This window comes from Alexandromys fortis, unplaced genomic scaffold (assembly GCF_014885135.2).
Source record: "Alexandromys fortis isolate MF-2015 unplaced genomic scaffold, M_Fortis_MF-2015_v1.1 scaffold_71, whole genome shotgun sequence".
In the NCBI taxonomy this organism is placed as follows: Eukaryota; Metazoa; Chordata; class Mammalia; order Rodentia; family Cricetidae; genus Alexandromys; species Alexandromys fortis.
The window spans coordinates 5,103,449-5,120,690 of record NW_026067954.1 but is presented as its reverse complement, the minus strand read 5'-3'; the positions used below and the strand labels follow the sequence as shown (position 1 = coordinate 5,120,690).

Below are 17,242 nucleotides of genomic sequence, written 5' to 3'. Positions count from 1 at the left end.
CAAAACAAAAAAAAAAAAAAAAAAAAAAAAAGAGTCTCTCTCCACCCATAGCTTTAAAAAGCATTTCTTGCCTTCCAGTTCCTCAGCTATTCATTTATTCATGCTTACATTTAGTTCAGCACCTTCAATGGCTGGGGCTTAAGCTGAGCCCAGATGGGACAAGGGCACACAGAAGCTCCTGAACCCTTGCCGAGCGAGCACTTAGCTGCTCTCAGAATTTCTCTGACTTGGGGTCCCTCTCTTGAGGGGATTTATGCTGGTTTTCAGGAGAGTTGTTGCAGAGCAAAGAGTACAAACACTAGGTAAGCTTCAGTCAGTTGAACTGGGGACTTTGAATAAAGCCTGGAACAAGCGGCCTCTAGCCGAATTGATGCTCTTTGTTGGTCTCCTAACCTTCAGGCCTGTGCTTCACTATCTGTGAAAGGAGCTGGTGGGCTTTGGCGGTTTCCCCACACCCTGTCTTTGTGTGTGTGTGTGTGTGTGTGTTCTTATTGAATGGATGTGGAAGTACTTGCCAGTGTGCTCTCAGCCTGGCAATGTAGCTGTGGTGTGGGCCTAACAAGTGTGAGAGCTTGGGTTTGGTCCCCAGCACTGCCAGGAAGAAGGAAATACATAGTTTAGTTGGGTTTCCACTCAGTGTGTAGCTGTTGTTTGATTCAGGAAATGACTTGTGCCATGAACCTTCATTCCAGTTCCTCGTTATTCCCATGTGGCTAGGGTGCTGTGCGAGCCCCACTTCATGAGTGTCTCTGGACTGCCTCTCTCTCTCCAGCCCTCCCCCTTCTCTCTCTCTCTATATATATGCCAGGTGTGGTGGTACATGCCTTTAATTCCAGCACTCAGGAAGCAGTGGCAGGTGGATCTCTGTGAACTGAATGGTCTGAAGAACAGCCTGGTCTATAGAGAGTTGGAGCTACATAGTGAGATACTGTTTCAAAAACCCAGAGATGAAAAAAGAAAAAAAAGAAGGATTTTTTTTTCATTTATCTCTCTCTGTGTATGGACATGGGTTTCCAGGAAGAGCAGGAGAGGGAGTCTGATCCCCTGGAGTTGGAGTTATAGACAGCTGGGAACTGCGATGTGGGTGCTGGGAACCGACTTGAGGCCCTCCAGAAGACCAGAAAGTATGTACTCCAGTGCAGAGCCATCTCTCAGCCCATCTGGCGGACCTCTCTTAGAAAAATGACTTGCTTGATACAAGGGTTGCTGGGAAGGAGCGGAAGACCTGACCGATCCTCTCTGCAGAGCTTTCCGGGCTACAACCCTTTAGCTAGTTTTCGTGTGAGGTGACTGTCCCAAAGCAGAGGCTAGACTGTGCGTTGTACTGGCGGGCCTTCCTGTGGTCATGTGTTCTCAGCACTTAGCAGGGCGCTTGGTTCTGGAGCAGGTGCCCATGAGGTGTTGCGTTTGGCCTTTCCATCCCTCCCGTTTACAGTAGACTGCCACGCTGGTGGCTGCTAGTGTCAGGACGTGGGTGGAAGGCACCGAGCTTAGCAGCTCTTCCCGTTTTTTTTTTTGTTGTTGTTGTTGGTTGTTTGCTTTTGTTTGTTTGATTGATTTGCTTTGAGAGACAGGGTTTGTCTATGTAGCTTTGGCTGTCCTGGAATTCTCTCTGTAGATCAGGCTGGCCTCGAACTCACAGAGATTTGTCAGTCTTTGCCTTCCTAGTGCTGGGATTAAAGGCATGCACCACCACTGCCCGGCTATGACATTTCTTATATGGATGCTATCCACTTATATAGATTGTTATCCACTGTACAGGAGTTCTGAATCCCTAGCTCCTCCCCGAAGGGCTGCTCCTCACACCATCACTACCACCACACACACACTGTAGAAATGTTGCCAGCTCTTGAACTGACCCAGAATCGATTCCATCTTCCCTCACCTGTTTTTTTTGGGGGGGTTGTCATTCCTGAGACTGAATGGTGGCTATCCTCACGGTGGCTTATGGGAAGCCAGGCACAAAGGGAATTTCATCAGTGAATGGGTGCTACCAGTCCGAGACCAAAGGACCAGCTCAGTAGTGAATTCTTCCATCGTTCCAGCGCTGAGGACCAGGGTGGAGAGGATGGCACAGAGAAAATTCAACAACTGCAGAGGAAAACCTTCCCAGCAACAAGTTCAGGAGCACCTGGGCAGGGCAGGCAGGATCGCTCCAGATCTGAAGGCGATTTGACCAGCCAGTCCCAGGACTACCTCCAGGGGACCAAGGGCATAGGAAGAATACCAGTTTGGCTTTTGAGACTGTATTGCCATTTGTCCCAGGAGGCCCCTTTGTCCTCTCTGTAACCCACTTGCCTTTGCTGATCCGGCCTCCCCCCCCCCCCATCATGAAGAAACCAGGGCTTCCTCTAGATCACATGGAGGTCTCTCATTGCTTCCCCCTGCCTGCCTGCCGGGGAGACCCCTGTCTCTACAGAGACACAATCGGAGCGTCTACCCTAGACGAGGCAAGCAGGGCTCAAAGAGAAGAGGAAAAAGCAGGGTGGGGACAGGGGACAAAAAGAGGGAAGAAGCAGAGCTGGGGACACAGCAGAAGCAGACCCGAGGGACTGGCGTGCCAATGGGCTGTGGGGAAACCGGTGGCAGGGAGGTCGGCCTTGGCAATGACTGAGCACCCCCACCCCCAGTAGCCAGGGGTTATCTCTTTCAGGCTTCCCAGGAAAGGCTTCTCCCTGCCTTCTCCAGCTCTCCTAGTTCTCCATCTGGCTGTGAGCTCGCCTCTGTTAAGGGGCAGGTGAAGGAACAGGACTGCAGGAGTGGATGGGAGAGCTGCCAGGGTAGAAGTCAGCTTCCTGAGAGTCCCCATGGCACGACCCTGCAGTTTGGGTTGCCCCTCCAACCTTCATTTTGGTGTGGAGTTGAGGATATGTGTTCTAAAGTTTCTGGAGAAAAGTAGAAGGATCTCAAGTGAAATTTGATGGGGCCTGGAGCATCCCATATCTGCATTCTTCTTTATGCCTTCGTGTAGTGTGTATGCCTTGCTAGTGCTCTGACACTGGGCCACTACCCCAGCAGCACACTGAGGTTCTGGCTGCACTTTAATTCTGCCTTGCTGAATGTGGCAGAGACTTAGACACCTAGGGCAGCAGTCTTTCTGAGTGATCACAACACCAACATCAATAAGGTAGATCTAGTTCTTTTTATAACTGTGATTGCAAATTCCAGAATATCCTGGTATTTCCCCGGTCTGGAGGACAGCACTGGGGCATGGAATGAATGAACATACATACGGGTGTGCGTTAGACTGGCCTTCTGGGCTAACAGGGTATGATTTGAAGGTTCCATAAAACCTGGCTTACCAAATGATCTATCTTTCTGTCTAAAACCCCTTCATTCTGTGTCTCCCTTTGACAAACTCTGGAGAAGGGTTTCTATTAGTTGGACAGGGTGTTCTGCTGCCTGGGAGGGGCATATTAGTGGCGTATTAGTCATAAGCCACTTTAATAAGCACTAGTCTCTACAGATTGTGGTTAAGACGTGGAGACGTGGAGATGGAGGGTCCCGGGCAGGAAGATTTGGCTGTTAGAAGTGAGGAAGGCAAGGAAGATTGAAGTCCTGTTCCTCCAGTAATGAGAAAAGGCATCTGCTGGATTAAGGAGAGGCCTGGGATAGTGGAGAACAGACGCGTCAGGGAGAGTCATCTGAGAGGAGGGAACTTCAGTTGAGAAAATGCCTCTATGAGATCCAGCTGAGTACAGGCCTGCCGGGCATTTTCTTAATCAGTGATTGATGGGGGAGGGCCTAGTGCACTGTGGGTGGAGCCAGCCCTGGGCTGGTGGTCCTGGGTTCTATAGGAAAGCAGGCTGAGCAAGCCAAGAGGAGAAAGCCAGTAAGCAGCACTCCTTCATGGCTCCTACCCAGTTTGAGTTCCTGCCTCGCCTTCCCTCAATGGACTATGATTCGGAGTATGGAAGCCAAATAAGCCCTTTCCTCCCCAACTTGCTTTTTGTCATGGTGTTTCATCACAGCAACAGAAACCCTAACCAGGACAAACTCAACTCCATAGTTTTGTTTTAGGTAGGGAGACAATAATGCCTCCAGGAGATGTAGTCTTAGCCTTCCATTAAAGAAAGTCTTAGCTCTCTGAGAGCAGAGTCATGAATCCCTTGGTCTGGGTGTGTGTCTTCTCTGCCTACAGGAATGCTGCTGGTTTGGGCACTTGCTCTCTGCTTTGCTGAGCCTGACTTCACTCGGTGAGACCTCCAGGTCAGCCCAAGGAGGGACTTCCAGATGCCTTTTTCCTGAGCTGGCCCTGTGTCTCTCTGGTGACTTGACGTAGGGGAGAAGAAAACCTAGTTGGAAATAAAAGGTCAGAGTAAGCTGGGCACAGTGGTGTATGCTTATACCCCAGCACCAAGGAGGTGCCAGCAGGAGGATCAAGAGTTCAAGGCCAGAGGGAGAATATGAGCAAAGAAGTCAGGACCACAAGGGGTGCACCCACCCACGGAGACAGTGGGACTGATCTATTGGGAGCTCACCAAGGCCAGCTGGACTGTGACTGAAAAAGCAGGGGATAAAACCGGACTCTCTGAATATGGCGGACAATGACGGGTGCTGAGAAGCCAAGGACAAAGGCACTGGGTTTTGATCCTACTTCATGTTCCGGCTTTGTGGGGGCCTAGCCTATTTGGATGTTCACCTTCCTAGACCAGGATGGAGAGGGGAGGACTTTGGACTTTCCACAGGGCAGGGAACCCTGACTGCTCTTCAGACTGGAGAGGGAGGGGGAGAGGAGTAGGCGGAGGGGGAGGGAAAAGGGAGGCAGGAGGGAAATGGGAGATGGGGAGGAGGGAGAAATTTTTTTTCAATAAAAAAAAAAAAGTTCAAGGCCAGCCTGACTTATACAAGGCTCTGGCTCAAAATACAAACTAAAATAAGCAAACAAACAAAAATTGCTAGAGCGGTGTGGCGTACACCTTAAATCCCAGCACTCGGGAGGCAGAGGCAAGCGGATCTCTGTGAGTTCAAGGTCAGCCAGGTCTACAGAGGGAGTTCTGAGAAGAGAAGGTTTGGGTTACTCAGAGAAACCCTCTCTCAAATAAAAAACAAAACAAACAAACAGACAAACAAAAAATTAGTTTGAGCAACTGGACTGAGTTTTTCAGGGACACATGGCTCCAGAAAGAGATTTGTAGAAATGTACTAAACGAGACGCCAATCTCTAAAGTTCCCCTTTACGCAGGCTCCTGGGGAGCTGCTTGAGACCCAGGATGCTCTCCAAGCTTCTTGCTGTTCTGTGGTCCCAGGGGATGCATCCTCTAGTGTTCTAAATGGAAGGGAGGCAAGGACAGGGCCTGAGGTTAGCTAGGAGCTCCATGACCTGTTCAATGTACTACAGCCCAGAACCCTATGTGTCTGCCAACTGAATCTACTCAAACCCATCACTTTGGGGGAATGTATTAAGGTTTCATTACATAGCCTTGCATGTGTAAGACTGATGGAGGAAGGACATTGGTTAATTATAATAAAGAAACTGCCTTGGCCCATTTTATTGGTTAGAACATAGGTGGTGGAGTAAACAGAAGAGAAAGTTGGGAGAAAGAAGCTGAATCGAGGAGTCGCCATGATTCTCCCACTCCAGACAGATGCAGGTTAAGATCCTCCCTGGTAAGCCACCTCGTGGGTTACACAGAATATTAGAAATGGGTTAGAACAATATGTAAGAGCTAGCCAGTAAGAGGCTACAGATAATGGGCCAGGCAGTGTTTAAAAAAAATACAGATTCCGTGTAATTATTTCGGGCATAAGCTAGCCATGCGGGCGGCCGGGTGCTGGGGAAGCAGCCTGCCGCTCCTATCTCAACATAAGACTTTAAGACAATCCTGAAGCCATTTTTGACAATTCTGAATCCTCTCAGCCTCTGTGCCATAGGTGCCATAGTGCTTCCCCTCCTCCCCTGGGAACCAAGGACCTAATAGCTACACTCGCACGTACTCAGTTCCTGAACAACACATATATGTATGCTTTGGTTCGGTCCCCTGGGAAACGGGGTCAAAATGACCTCTTACCTCATCTGATCTGGCAACAGCTCTCCAGTCAACTATTGGTAATAGCCCTTTCAAATAAGCCAATCAGAATAGTCAAAGAACAACCCCCCTTGCTTCTGTGGCCCCTTTAAAAGTAGACTGTACCACTATTCGAGGTCCCTTGGCTTCCCAAATGCTGGGGGACCCTGTCATGACAGAATTAATAAAATCCTCATGCTTTTGCATCGGCTGTAGTGTATGAGATGGTCTCTGGGGGCGACTCCTTCTCGGTGTTTGGACGCTAGAGTCCAACACATGATTAAATCATCAGCCTTAGGTGGATATAATGCCTGCCTGAAATCCATAGGCAGCTGAGGCAGCAGGATCTTGAGTCCAAGGCCAGCCTAGGCTACACAGCAAGACCTTGTCTCAAACCAACAATCCCTATTTTCGGCAATTGAGTACCATCTCCAGTCCTCCTTTTCTTGGGATTCGGTGGTGAGGATGGAAGTGGGGGTGGAGGGTAGGGCTGAAAGTTCCACCCAATACCTTCTTGAGGTTCTCTTTAGGGATCCTCCAAGGTCATGTCATTAGGACACACTCAGGTAATGGGACTCCTATGGCTCCACAAATCCCCCAGGGTCAGGAAGCTGGGCCAGGACTGGCTGAGCCCTCGGTATATTTATTCTACCACCTGTCCCCTGGTGTGTAGTTAAATACCACACTAGGAAGGCAGGCAAAGGCAGGATGAGGGCCATTTCTGGAACGCACAGGAGTCTAACCCTTTCTTCTCAAACTATTTGTCTTTTGTGGCCACCCATCGGGAGCTCTTGAGGGTTGATTCCACTTGCCATTTCCTTCCCCGTTTTTCTTGCTTCTCCAAGAGCCTTCGGACATAGCCTTTTTTTCCTCCAGAGCTCTGGAAATGCGTTTCTGGGGTAGCTGGTTCAAGTCCTTTGCTCCCTCTTCTCCGTACTGCCACTGGGTAAGAGAAAGTCCAGTTTTCTTTCTTCCTTCCCTCCTTGCTTTTTTTTTCCAACTATTTATTTATTTATTTATTTATTTATTTATTTATTTATTTATTTTTGGTTTTTCGAGACAGGGTTTCTCTGTGGTTTTGGTTCCTGTCCTGGAACTAGCTCTTGTAGACCAGGCTGGTCTCAAACTCACAGAGATCCGCCTGCCTCTGCCTCCCGAGTGCTGGGATTAAAGGCGTGCCACATCACCGCCCGGCTTTTTTTCCAATTTTTTTGAAACAAGTTCTCAAGTACTTGGTCAGGAACTCACTATGTAGATCAGACTGGTCTTGAACTCACAGATATCCACTTGCCTCTGCCATGTGAGTGCTGGGATTAAAGGCGTGTGCCACTATGCCTGGCTTTGTTCCCCCTTCAGAAACATTCACACACACCAGAATTACATCAGAATCCTGAGGGTGGGTTTGTGGGGGGATAGGGGAGTTGTTAGACTCCTTTCTTCCTAACCTAACGTGGTGACATTGAATGACTCTTTTCTGAATCACTTCTGCCAATTAATTCCACTGTGCACATCAGCCTGGCTTATTATAACTGCCAGGGGCCAGACTCTGATCCCGACAACTCCAGCAGCGCTGGGGGCAGGCACCTGTCATGGAGGGGGATTATTTAAAGTAGTCAAAGGTCATGAACTGGGGATGGAGCTCACTGGTAGAGTCCTTGCTAGCACGCAGGATGACCCAGGTCTGCTCTGTGGCACGGTATGAACTGGATAACTAGGCGTGGTGGCATGTGTCTGTAATTTCAGCCCTTGGGAAGTGGGGGCAGGGGAATCGGAAATCCTTAGCTATATAGCTAGAACAGAGAGAGGGACAGGAGTGGGGGAGACTTGTTGACAAATCAGAAACCATCTTTCGCATTTATTTCCATTTTCTTTCTTTCAAGAAGTTAGACTTGGGATTGGCGAGATGGCACAGCAGTTAAGAGCACTTGTTCTTGCAGAGGACCCAAGTTCAACTCCCAGCACCCACACGATGACTCACTTATGATAATCCGACTTTGTTCTGACCTCCCCAGGCACCAGACAAGCATGTGGGTACATATATACATGCAGACAAAACATTCACACACATTAAATACATCTTAAGAAGAAAGCTAGTCTTTTCTATATGGACTAAGTTTCGTTGGCTCAACAGACAAGAAAGAGGGGCATGGAGCTGGATCTTTGAGCACTTCACCCAGCTAAGGAATGCCAACCGTCCTGCCAAGAGAAGAAAAAAGAGCTCTTCCTGGCCCTCTTGGCCACCTCCGGGTTCCACCTGATGACATCCTTTCTGCACTGTTCCACTTCCATGTGAACCTGTTCTGGGGGTAAAAAAAGGATCCTGATGAGATGGGAATGTCATGTGCTGTGTGCCTTGGGACTCCTGACGTGTGCCTTGGGACACTGGCACCAGGATAGCCCTGATGTGTATGCTCTCTCTGAGCCAAGGATGGTTCTGGAAGCTTTCAATGCATTCCTCACATTTTCTTCTCAAACCTTTTTTTATTTTATTTTTTTTTTTTTTTGTTTTTTTGAGACAGGGTTTCTCTGTGGTTTTGGAGCCTGACCTGGAACTAGCTCTTGTAGACCAGGCTGGCAGAGATCTGCCTGCCTCTGCCTTCCGAGTGCTGGGATTAAAGGCGTGCGCCACCATCGCCCGGCTTCTCAAGCCTTTTATATCCCTCTTCACCTTTAAAGCCTGCGCTTTTAGGGAGTCAGACCTTGTGTCGTAAGGTTGTCCACAGCATCAGTCTCTGGAGTTCTCTTCACTTGCCAAGTGGAAACCCATCCTATTCTCTCCGGGTCCCGAGGCCCGCACGTGCCCTGCGCCCATTTTAAGGACAGGTCTGCCAGACTCACAGCGGAGTGTGTCACCCTTCCCAGGGCGCGCCAAACCCCGGAGTGACTCTGCAGAGGTGGAATTTTGGGCGTCGGAAGCGTGTGGGGGCCGAACGGGCCCCCTGAAGGACGGTCCCGCCGGCAGGTGGCGCGCTAGCCGCCAGCCCCGCGCCGTTCCCGAGCCGAAACTTGAACAAGACGTTAGTGCGGGAGTCGGAGCCGAGCGGTTCCCGGAGCCGAGCTGTTGGCTCTCGTGGGAGAGAAGTGACCAGAGAAGGGAGCGGACACCCTGCCGGAGTGACTCTACGGTTCGGACATCGTGCGCTTCCTTCGGAAAAGCTTCGCGAGTGGGTGAGTAACTGGGGAGCGCTCGGGAAGCGGATTCCCGTGTTCTTAAGGCGTTGACCTTGGTTTGCATTGCCTGGCATTTTGGCTCACCGAGACCGACGTTTCTGGATGGAGGTGGCGGGCACAGCAGCAAGGGATCCGCGCGAAAAGCCGGGGAAAGCGGGCGCGCCGCAACCCGCGCTCACCGGAGGGCGGGCGCGCGTCCGTCCCCGTCGCCAGATGGCGCTGCGCGGCTTGCTCCCGGCCGCCCGCCAGGAACTACGAGTTCCCGCCGCCGCGGCGGCCGCTCTAGCCGGCCGGCGCTGCTCTGTGGTTCCGGGCGGAAGTGAGGCGCAGAGCGGAACGGCCTCTGGTGACATTTTCTTGGGGCGGCGCGGACGCCTGAAGGGAATTGGTGTTGGAGGCTGCGGAGGCGGCGAGCTTTACTCTGCCCCCCTCCCCCCTGCCGGGCCTCCAGCCGCGCTCCTCCGCTCGCCGCTGGGAGTTGTCTGAGGAGGAAGGGGGCGGCGGGGCCGCCGCGGCCCGAGTCAGCGGCCCGTCAGCGTCGCCCGGGGTGGGCGCGTGCCCCGTCGGGGCGCGCGGGGCCCGCTAGCAGGCACGGACGGCGGGGCGCAGGTGAGGCACGGAGGGGCGCGGGGTAGCGGCCTCGGCTGCGGGGCGAGCCGCGGGGCGGAGGCTGCGTGCCGATCCGGCGAGGCGCTTGCGGAGGCTGACGGGAGCGGGCCGGGCTGAGAGGGCTCTGCGGCGTCCGAGCGTAGGGTCGCGACGGCGGAGGCGCGGCCGGGACCCCTCGCTCGCCCTGCCGCGGGTGACCCTCGCGTCCTCTACCCGCCGAAGTGCCCTCCCCCCGGCCGCTGGCCCCGAGAGGACGGCGGCTTGGAGGGGCCGCAGCCCCCAGGCCGCGGAGTTGGCTTGGAACAACTTTCTCGAGCCCGGGCCCGGGGGGAGCGGCGGAGGCGACAGCCCCGCCAGCTCGGCAGCGGACGCCGGCGGGGACCCGAACCGCGGAGAGCCACCTCCGGCGGTGGCCTTGGGGGAGCGAGAAACGGCTTCCCTGGCTTGGTACCGGCCTCTGGCCGCTCCCGCGACTGGCGGTCCCCAGATGCCCCGAATCAGTGCGCCTGGGTCTGCGACGTAGATCTGCGAGTTTGTCAACTTTAGTTGAAGGCCAGCGCAGACGTCATCTGACGACCCCCGGATTGAGGACTCTTGCCTTCCCAGACTTCCCAGATTATTAGTCCTCCGCCTCCAGTATAATTTCTCACCGTTTATCTTAAAGCACTCAATTTTATAGCGTATTGTGTTCTTTTCTGGAGCGGTCCGTCCTGTCCCTCTGCCTCCCCCCCCCCCCATCCGTTGGTATGCCATTCATTCTCACCTTTAACTACCCCGTCGTTCTCACAACCTAGAGGCTCAGCGGTTGAAGGGATGGACCCTTGCAGCCCTTCCAGATCCTTTACGGACCGCTTAGGCAGTTTGTGCTTGCAGTTCTCCGTTTGCGCTTTTTTTTGAGTCTTTGCATCCATCTGGGTGAAAGTCTTACTGATGACGCTTTGTAAAGGTTGAGCCACTTAATTATTAATGCATCTGGCCGTTTGCTTAGGTTATTACTGTGTAGTATCGTTAGGCGCATGCTAACTGTTTGAATCACTCTTTTCTCCTCTTGGGATATTTTAAGGATGGAAGCTATTAACCTTGTAATGTAGTTTTGCTGATTCTGGCGATCTGGATTTGTCCAGTAATCAGAGCCTTTTGGTTTAACTAGCAAACCAAACTTCAGTGACCCACATACTTTCAAAATAATTTGAATGAAATTTTAATTCATTTTTATTACATGAGAAAGAAAAATATTTTAACCTATAAATTGATTTTTTTTAGAGTGCTTCTCAGTGATGCTGTTGTTTTGGTTTTTCAAGACCCGGTTTCGCTATGTAGCTCTGGCTGTCTCTGTCTTCCAAGTGTTGGGATTAAAGGCGTATGCCACCATTACTGTGTAATATTGTATTCTTAATATGATAGCCTACACTCTGTTTCTGTCTCATCCCCTGCCAAACACCGAGAGTGTGTGCGTGTGACAGGATCTTGTGTAACACAGGCTGTTTTTTTTTTTTTTTATTTTTTTTTATTTTTCGAGACAGGGTTTCTCCGTAGCTTTTTTGGTTCCTGTCCTGGAACTAGCTCTTGTAGACCAGGCTGGTCTCGAACTCACGAGAACTCACAGAGATCCGACTGCCTCTGCCTCCCGAGTGCTGGGATTAAAGGCGTGGGCCACCACCGCCCGGCCACAGGCTGATTTTGAACTCCTGATTCTTCTTCCACGTCACCCTGCCCTGCTTCATGTTAACGTAGGTGTAAACACCAAAGTAAATGTATGAAATCTGAAGGATGGGAGGACTGAGTCTGGCAGACTTTTTAGAGTCTCACCTTGTAGCTCAGGCCAATCTCAGTCCTCTTGCCTCAGCCTCCTGAGTGCTTGAATTTCTTTTCAATTTGAATGAAAGTTTTATGTTTGGGTGATGCATCGTTTCATTAAGTGGAGGTTAGAGGAGTCTGTGGGAGTTGGTTCTTTCCCAAGGATTGCTGGGAAGTCTCTTTAACCTGCAGAGCCATCTTGCTGGCTCCATAAGTAAGATTCTTAATGGGACACACCTCAACTTTGTGGAAAGAGGATTGGATTTTGAAACAAGAAACTTGTCCATCATTTGCTTCATATTAAGTTCATAATTCAGCTTGTTCAACCTTTTTTGTTGTGTATGTGACAGGGAGGGGCAGGGTCCAGACTGGCCATGAATTTGTGGCAGTTCCTCTTCCTCTGCCTCTGAAGTGCTAGGATTGCAGGCATGTGCCATTGCTCCTGGCATTGTTCACTCTTCATGCATTCATATGAGACTGTTTTATGTGACTAATTCAAGCCCTACATGATAAAGATAAGTTTAACTTTCAAATATAATGCAGTTCTGCTGGAGCTCTGTGCTCAGTGTATGGCCTTTAAAGAATTTGCTCATAGTGTTTGTGTTGACATTGATACTTCTGAGTTTCTTTATATTTATATTTCTGGTATTGATACCTTAAATCTCTTTACTGAGCCAAGTGTGATGACTTAATGCCTGTAATCGAAACTGAAGCAAGAAGATTGCTTTGAGTTCAAGGCCAACATGGGAGACACAGTGAGATTCAGGACTGCCTGGGTTATAGTGTGGGACTGAACTTCAAAAATAAATGTGTTTACCACATAACTGATAATTTCTGTGAGCTTGTGTAGTTACTCATTATTCAAGAAATTGTTTTGCTGGGATCCCTAACTGTACAGTTTTGCTCCAACATGTGCATAAATATACAGGCTGGATGGACAAGTTGAGTGTTTTTCTCCCATTTTAAAGCTTGGATGTAGTAGCAACCCAATCCTTATTTTGGTAATTTTAATAATTATCTCAGACTTTTATTTTCCTGCATGTAACTAGGCATACACTTGAAACTCTGCGAAAGCTAAAAATATATTGTTAATGTGTGTTCTCTTGAAGCATACTGATTTTAGTATATTACTTTTTTATTTTTTTTAAACATTTATTTATTTATTATGTATACAATATTCTGTCCGTGTGTATGCCTTCAGGCCAGAAGAGGGCACCAGACCTCATTACAGATGGTTGTGAGCCACCATGTGGTTGCTGGGAATTGAACTCAGAACCTTTGGAAGAGCAGGCAATGCTCTTAACCTCTGAGCCATCTCACCAGCCCACTTTTTTATTTTTTAAATTTGTTTTTTTGAGACAAGGTTTCTTTATATGGCTGTGGCTGGTCTAGAACTTACTAACTATGTAGACACCAGGCTGGCTTCGAATTCATAGAGATCTACCTGACTCTGTCTCCTGACCATACCCAGTGATTTATACTACTTTAATAAAGATTTAGGGCTCAGTTTTTTTGTTAACTATAATTATGTAGACAAAATGAAATAGAGATAATAACATGAGTAAAATGGTGATATCTAGAGAGATATGGAGAAAAAGAAAATATTCATGTGGGACGTACGTGTGTGTGTGTGTGTGTGTGTGTGTGTGTGTGTGTGTGAGAGGGAGAGAGAGAGAGAGAGAGAGAGAGAGAGAGAGAGAGAGAGAGAGAGAGAGAGAGAGAGAGAGAGAGAGAGAGAGAGACAGAGACAGACAGAGACAGAGACAGAGACAGAAAAAAATCTACTTTGTAGTCTTGGCTGACCTGCTTCTGCCTTCTCAGTGCTGGGATTAAAGGTGTGTACCGCCACTCTCTGGCCTTACATGTCACCTCTTTATCCTTAGCCTGAAACTTTGATTGTTAGCGCGTGCCAGCAGTTCCATAGAGCTTGTGATGGAACAAGCTCAAGAAGCCTCAAGTTTGAGATAAGTTTCCAGAAAAGCTTCCTGAAAGGGACCAGCCTAAGTGGAATCATGATTATCAAATTCTGAGTTGCTCAGTGTAGCCAGAGCCTTGAACTTTCAGAGGGGTGGCTGTGGTAAACAGAGATAGGGCCAAGTTGTGAAGGTTTCTTAGTTTGGTAATGGGTTCTGAATTTTCCTTTAAGATGTCCCTTCCCACCTCAGTTGTAATAAAAACTCAATTAAAGACAGAGTCATCTAGCCCAGGCTGGCCTGGGATTTGTGATCCTCTACTTATCGTTCAGAGTGTGGGAATTACTGGTAGAAACTACTATACGTCTGATGAAGTAGGAATTCTTTGGTGTATTTATTTTTCCTTTCTGTTTACTTGTGTGTGTCATAGTGCTTGTATGGAGAGCAGGGACGACCATGTTGGTTGGTTCCAGGGATGAAATTCTTCAGGATTGGTACCAAGTTCCTTTACCAACTAAGCCTTCTTACTAGCCTAGGAAGTCTTTGGTCTTGTTTTCAGTTTTCTCCCCAGTGCTGGGGATTGAACCCAGGTATTGTGTATGCTAGGAAAGCAAACTGTCACTGAGCTTTCACTGCCCTGCTCCTACTAAATTTGATTGATCCTTGATTAGCAGGCTAAAGAAATTTGATAGATTTTTTTAATTTAAAAACTTTTTTAGTTCTTTACTTTGTGTGTGTGTGTGTCTGATGAGTGGGGAGGTAAGAATCTGTTCTTTCCTTCTGTCATGTGAGCTGGATCACAGTCAGGTTGTCAGGTTTGGTTGCTGTATTAGTCACTGTTCTATTGGTGTGAAGAGACATCATGACGAAGGCAGTTTATAGAGGAAAGCAGTGTTTAATGGAGACTTGCTTACAGTTTCAGAGGGAAGTCCATGATCATCGTAGTGGGGAGCATGGTGGAAGGCAGCCAGGCTCTGGAGCAGTGGCTAAGATAGTGCATCCTGATTTACAAGCAGGAGCCAGAGAAGGGGACAGGGGAGATTGAGACTAGTCCTGGCCTTGGCTTTTGAAACCTCAAAACCCACTCCCAGTGACACACCTGCCCCAACAAGACCACAGCTCTTAATCCTTCCCCAGACAGTTTCACCAACTAGGTACCAAGTGATCTGTATTTGAGCGTCGGGGTCACTACCACAGGGACAGAGTGTCTGCTGAGCTGACTCACTGGCCCTGGTAGTTATTTTTTCTTTAGTTGCTTTGAATTTGACTGTTGTCACGAAACTTTATAGAAAGTTTTTGTTAGTCTTTGTCTTTTAAATATACCTACTTTAATTCTTTCAGAACTCATTACTAAACTTAAGGGAAGTGTGGGCAGCATCTCAGAAGAGTGGGATTGCTGTTCATTCGGGTTTCACACTCAGCCTACAGGGCCTTGTAAAAGGAAGGAACAGGGCGAGCTAAGAAACTATCTTCTTTTCAGTGTTTTTGCACTACAAGAAGAGGAAACATGAGAAACATACATACGTACACACATGTATGCATACACACATATGTACAGACTTTTTGAGAAGTAGTAAGAGCAGCTGACAGTTTCTAATGTGATTTTAAAATACTTTAGCCTATATGACAGATTTGGTCAGTTCTATTCAGGGATTTCTGGATTTGACTTGGTTTCTGTAAATGTAACTCTGTTCTTTTTCATGTCTTTATTTAAAATAAGGAATTTGTCTTTACTCAGCCAATAGGTAGGTATTGTAAATTCATAAAGTATGAACCTGGCTTTATTTACACATTTACCTGAATTTTTTTTCATAGTTATTAGATGAAGATTAATGAAAAGTAAGTCTTATCAGCAAATCCTACTTGGTGTGAATATGGGTGAATTTTATAAAGCAGTTAACTTAAAACCCCATTTACTGAATGCTGAAGTGCTGGTGGGGATGGGTATGTAGATAAAGAAATTGTTTCTAGCTAATGAAATGATTCTAGTGAACCAGATGATTCCTAAGTCCCCTTCCTGCCTTAGAATGTGAGCAGAGGAAGTATACTGTAAGGGGCAGCACTCACAGCAATTGTAGGCCAAAGCTGTTCTTTTCCTCTCTGAGCCAGTCTTCAGTAGGGTGTTGAAAGCAGCATCTTTCTTAGAGACCCTAAGCTTTAAACAAGTGACTGGGTACCTTTTTAAATGTACGGCCAGTTGCTGTGCAAACTGCATTTCCTCCACCTGAATTCAGGTCTGTGTATTAATTAATTAGTTTAGGTGGTTGTTCAAAGAGCATCAATGGTAAACCTGTTACTATTTTGGAGTAGCTATATTAATTTGGAGGGGGGCAGTTTGAGACAAGGTTTCTCTGGTAACAGCCCTGAAAGTCCTGGAACTCACTTCATAGACCAGGCTGGCCTTGAACTCACAGAGTTCAAGTTAAAGGCACATGCCACTATGCCCACTGCTGTATTGAAAAATTTAAAAATGATTTTATTATTCTGTTTATATGTATGTGTGTGTTTATTTGTGTAAATGTGTGTCGCCAGTTTGTGTTTTCTCAAGGAGGACCAGAAGAAGGTGTTGGGTTTGCTGGAATTGAAGCTATAGGCAGTTGTAAAATGCCATGTGGGTGCTAGGAGCTGAACTGGAGTCCTGTGGAAGAGCAGTCAGCACTCTGAGCTGCGGAGCCGTCCCTCCTGCCCTGGAGCCCTGGAGCAGCTGTTTCTAAGAATGCGTTTAGAATTGTGGTTAGTCAGTAAATTGAGTTTTTATTGGCATGGCTGACATTACAGAACTAAGATCACTGACATTAGAATTTTTTTGTAAATGGGGTTGTCAGATTTTTAGAAACTATTTATTTATTTATTTATTATGTATTCAACATTCTGCCTCCATGTATGCCCACATGCCAGAAGAGGGCACCAGATCTCATTACAGATGGTTGTGAGCCACCATGTGGTTGCTGGTAATTGAACTCAGGACCTCTGGAAGAACAGCCATCGCTCTTAACCATTGAGCCATCTCTCCAGCCCCTAGAAATAACTTTTTATGATGTTTAGAGTCAGTATTTTGTTAGCTGCTTTATAATTAGATAAAGGTATTAGGGATAGAGAAGTCGGGTGTGGAGTATAAAACTCGAGGAGAACAAGGTTGTTTTCCTTTCCGTGTTAAGAACAAAATCCTCATCTAGTTGATTTTAAAGTGTGTTTTCTGACTGCCTTAGTTTTTTTAAAATAAATTTTTTTATTGATATTTATTGAGCTCTACATTTTTCTGTACTCCCCTCCCTGCTATTCCCCTCCCCTCTTCAATCCTCCCCCAGTGTCCCCATGCTCCCAATTTACCCAGGAGATCTTGTCTTTTTCTACTTTCTACTTCCCATGTAGATTAGATCTACATAAGTCTCTCTTAGTGTCCTTATTGTTGTCTAAGTTCTCTGGGATTGTGGTTTGTAGGCTGGTTTTCTTTGCTTTATGTTTAAAAACCACCTATGAATGAGTACATGTGATAATTGTCTTTCTGTGTCTGGGTTACCTCACTCAAAATAATGTTTTCTAGCTCCATCCATTTTCCTGCAAAATTCCAGCTGTCGTTATTTTTTTCTGCATTGTGTAAATGTACCAGGTTTTCCTTATCCATTCTTCAGTAGAGGGGCATTTAGGTTGTTTCCAGGTTCTGGCTATGACAAACAAAGCTGCTATGAACATAGTTGAGCACATGTCTTTGTGGCACGATTGAGCATCCTTTGGATATATACC

The 17,242-nt window shown here is 47.8% G+C and overlaps 1 protein-coding gene across 3 annotated transcripts in view; it reads left to right on the top strand.

Annotated features, from left to right (window-relative positions):
• The first annotated feature begins 9,038 nt into the window (after nt 1-9,038).
• Ark2n (arkadia (RNF111) N-terminal like PKA signaling regulator 2N) overlaps nt 9,039-17,242 on the top strand; it is an 85,583-nt gene continuing 77,379 nt past the window's right edge. The window contains exon 1 of one of the 3 annotated variants that reach the window (XM_050151628.1): nt 9,039-9,176. The gene's annotated coding sequence lies outside the window, so the exon portion shown is untranslated. Of the gene's footprint in view, nt 9,177-9,512; nt 9,789-17,242 lie in introns of those variants that run through there. The other 2 variants (XM_050151627.1, XM_050151629.1) reach the window with 2 other exon arrangements.